Consider the following 4,784-nt stretch of genomic DNA (forward strand, 5'->3'; position numbering starts at 1 on the left):
CATGAATAGCATTTTCACCCATTTATTAATCAAAGTTTAGAGAAAGAGGAGAAAGAATACGAATAGGAGTAAAACCATCACATGTTTTGTGCAACTTATGATTTGGAGATGTAGGTTGAACATCTTGCTTAGGAGAAAAGGGAATCATGTCAATTGTTGCAATCTGAGGACATTGAGTATTTTGAGGGATAGCTTCACGGGCTCGAACATGGCGTTCTCTTGCATAACGATTCTGGAGAGTCTTAGTGGAAGGTTGAGAAGGAGGAGGAACACTTGAAAAAGTGGGTGTATACACATAAAAATTGGCTATGAGCAATTAAATAAATATTTATTTAATAATTATTCTTCTATTAAATAGTTAATTTGAAAAGATTAATTTATTTAATTTATTTTCATGTCTTTCTATTAATTAATTCATCTTTCCTATTCCTCTAATTAATTAAATATCTAATATTTAATTATCCTTTTAACCAAGTTAATTAAATATCGAATATTTAATTATCTCCTCCAATCAATTAAATATCCAATATTTAATGGTCATTCTCTTATCCTATAGTCTCAAATATTAAATAATTCTCAAAATTATTTAATCCATTTTCCAACTCACCCTCCATCTCCACTTCATCTTCCCTTTGCCAACTCATCAAACATGTGGCTAAGGAAATTAATATTTCTTAAATATTAATTCATCATTTATCTTCAACTTCCAAATTTAATGAAAATTGTGTACGTACACATATTTCATAACCATTTCCTATATTCTCTCCAACACCCCCTACATCTTAGGAAGGACTTGAGTCCACTTGTCCTCTCATGCCTAAATTTCCTCCAACCATCTCTAGATTCTCTCGGTCAGCAACCCAATCAAGGTGAGATGAGTGACACTTGTCTTCTCCTCCCCCCTTTCTCTCAACCTTCACCTTTGCTCACAGCCATTCAAATCTGTAGATCTAATCATGATCGTTGATCTAAGCCACATCATCTAATCCTCTCAAAGTCTATAAAATGAAGAGCTTCAGTTGAGAGAGAGTTAGTCTTCAAATCAATCATATGCATCTGTGAGTTTTTGAAGCAAATAGAAAATAGAAAATAGCAATTATCATATAGTATCATATAATATAATCATTTTAGCATAATCATGTAGTATTTGCATATCATAGTATCAGTTAACTACAAGTTATCAGTCCATTCTTCATATGCCATCTTGGAAGCCATCAGTGCATTGTCTGAGAGCACACCATCTACAACCAGGAACAGTGGAGTTAGGACACAATGGGACATAAACCATGAAGGTAATATTAGTATTTTATTTCATATGTACTTCATGTAGTTTCATTGATTGAATTTGGATTTCCTGTATTCATTTCCATTTGTATTTTGTGAAACTAACTTATTGCAGGTAACATTCTGAGGATGAAATTCAAGTTGACACATTTTGGCACCCACCATGGGGCCCATGGACCTCGCATATACTTTTAAAAATCTCGCAGAAAGTTAAATTAACACATTTGTAATGCAAATCCACGCATGTGTGAATTCTAACAACGCTTTTGTTCCGCAGGTTAGCGCATTTGCCTTCTAGGTTAGCACATTTGCACTCTAGGTTAGCGCATGAGCATTCTAGGTTAGTGCTTTTGTCTTAAAGTCTGCGCATTTGCATTACAGGTTCGCGCATTTGTTTCTTAGCTTAGTGCATATGTCAAAGAAATAGTGCTTTTGTATCCATAGAGCAGCACTTTTGTAGTCTAGGTTAGCGCTTTTGATCTGCAGGTTAGCTCTTTTGAGCAAAAGGATATCTCATATGTTAGATTAGTGCTTCTGTTTATAAAACTAACAAAATTTTCTTGCAGGTCCGAATGTCCAAGAAATCAAATTTTACATCTTACTAACATGCATGTGCAGGATGGTATTTAAGACAAATTTTATGCATGTCATCATCTAGTTAATTAAAAGTCTTGTTTTGAGAAGTAACATATCATATCTTGTTCATCTAGTTTAACTAAGAGAATGAATTGACAACATGCAACTTGCATTTTTAATATTTTCTCTAGAATATTTGCACATAGACTTTTAAGAGGGCTAAAATAAACATCATGCTTGTTGGAGAAACATCTCCAAATAGGACTTAGCCAACAATTGCTTTGAAAAGGTTAAAAAGAACGCTTGTATTTTGTGTATCGAAAGTGGTAGGTATATGCTCTCCCCTTAATTGGGTGACCAAAAAGCCAAACCCACTCTTTTAAGCTTTCTTTACTTTCAAGCAATTAAATCTTTTAGAGGGTCTGCCTTCCCAAGCTGCCTTGAGGGGGCCAGTGAGAGGGGAATGACCTAAAGTGGAAACAAGCTAATATCGAGTCCTTCCAATCCACTATAAATAAATCGTGTTTGTGACAAAAGTCCCAAACAACATGTGCTGATAAGTTCATACCGACACTATGTTTCCCCATAAACCCTATGGAGCGTAACCTCTATAGGTTGGGAACCTTCTGTATTTATAGAGATAAAAGTGCCACATGTATGGCCACATGACTAGAAGCCTTTACTAAAAACCACTTGTACTAGTTGCCAAAATCCTTCTAGTTGTTGGCACAAGAGGTTGGACCTCTGAAGCGGCTCACACACATACGATTCCTAGTAGAGATATAAAGTTTTCCATGGGGAGTTTTCATGGAAACTGGTGCTTGGTTGCCTCGAAGAAGTGAGTGCTGAGGGTGGAGCCAGTGGGGTCAAGCATCTAAATATCCACTTTGAATAGCGTAGCCTCAGGGGAAACCCCACGTGAGATTCAACAACTATTGTCTCAGCCTGCCATAGGGATTGTACTTGCTTGTGCATTTTGTTTATTAGACATTGTGTCTTATATGTCTATAACATGTTCCAAATGGTCAAAAATTAAAGAAAATTATCATCTACAAGTGAGCAAAAATCCAACAAATTGCTGAAAATTTTTGATCAAAAAGAGTAATACAAAAAGCTTTCCAACACTTCAAATACCAAATCAAGATCAAAGAGTCAAACTATCAATATCAAAATAATTCTTGAAGTAGATTTGTCGCTAAAACATCACGTATTTTCAAACTAGCTCGAACAACTAGTTACTAATCCAATAGGTTATACTCAAAAGGTTCTATAAACATCAACATTTAACAAGCTATCGATTCAACCATCTTAAGTGCAAAAATCAACATCTTTGTCAAGTTTCTCATCAGGATAATCAAATCCTCTATCACGAAGCTTGATCAAATCTATACTAGGTTCCTAATCTTGGATATATCTTTCCTATTTTGAACCTAAGTTATATCAAAACCAAAATTGCACCAGCGTTGGAATCAAACAAACTTGTAAATTGTCAAATGCTTATATGAATTTTAGGTATCACCTTAAGAAAAGAAAACCTAGTTATAAAGCTACTCAGAAAAGGATAAGATTCTTGTATATCAATCGCAAGATCTTATTGAAACATAGGACATTCTTACACTATTTTCGTCACTACTTACGTGGCTATGGTACATAATTTGACGATGAAATTTTACAAGGACATGCTTTTCAACAAAGAGACGCTTTATCCGAACGAACAAACAATAGTGGTAAAATCAACAAGACATATCTTCCTAAACCAATAATCACTTATTGACTTTGTCCATTGTAAATTTCAAACAACTTTGAAATAATCACTTTCCAATTTGGACTAGAGCCCAACACGAACAACTTAGAAAACAACAACAAATGGAGGAAGAAGATACTCCTATATTCCAAACTTTTGGATTTACCGTTGTTGACGAAGAAGCAGTTAATAGCACCATTAGAGACCTTGAGCAAGATTTCAAATTTGATAGGCTAATGGAAAAATTGTTCGCAAAACAAAAAGAAAAATATCTCTTGATGTTGGCAAAATCTGGAGCTAAACTACCACAAGACTTTAACATAGAAAACTTGAAACAAGATGCAGAGGAAAGTAACACCCAAAACACAGATGAGCCAAATAACGAAGATGTGAACAAAGAAAGCAATGAAGAAGAAAGGAAAGAGAGGGATGACAAAAGAAAAGAGCATAGTGATAAGAGAACTCATGAAGATACAAGGAGAAACTATGTGGATAATCCATTGTCAAATCTTACTCAACAAATACAAACTCTACAACAACAGATACAAGACATGCAAAATGGGACAAGATCCAAGAAATATTCATTAGAAGATATATGCCCATATCCTTTTGATAAAAATCTGAGTATGATACTATTTCTGCAACACAGCGAGATTCCTAAATATGACAAATACGATGGAAAATCAGATCCTCAAGATCACATTAGGGAATTTTGTACTATGAGCATGGAATTTTCTCATGATGAAACTTACCTTATGCGTCTTTTTTCTAGGAGTTTAAATGGACAATCAATGGAGTGGTTTTCAAGATTACCATCTGGAATCAAATCCTTTGAAGAACTTGTGAATAGGTTTATTTCACAATACTCCTACAATATAAGGAATGAAATAACAATGCTGGATCTTTGCAATGTTAAGCAAAAGAATGGTGAATCCTTTATGATTTTCTTACAATGATGGAAACGCATGTTTAATAGGTATCCCCGAGATGTACCTGATCAAGAAAAAATGGACATATTCATTGATATTCTTATCAGTGAAATGAGTTATCGACTAAGGATGCAATGTCCTCCCTCTTTTGCCAAAATGATTGAGAATGGTCTGAAAATAGAAAATGCAATGGTAAAGAAAGGAGAGCTAAAAATTTACAATAATTCATACAACAACAACAACAACAACAA

This window comes from Cryptomeria japonica, chromosome 10 (genome assembly GCF_030272615.1).
Source record: "Cryptomeria japonica chromosome 10, Sugi_1.0, whole genome shotgun sequence".
Classification (NCBI taxonomy): Eukaryota; Viridiplantae; Streptophyta; class Pinopsida; order Cupressales; family Cupressaceae; genus Cryptomeria; species Cryptomeria japonica.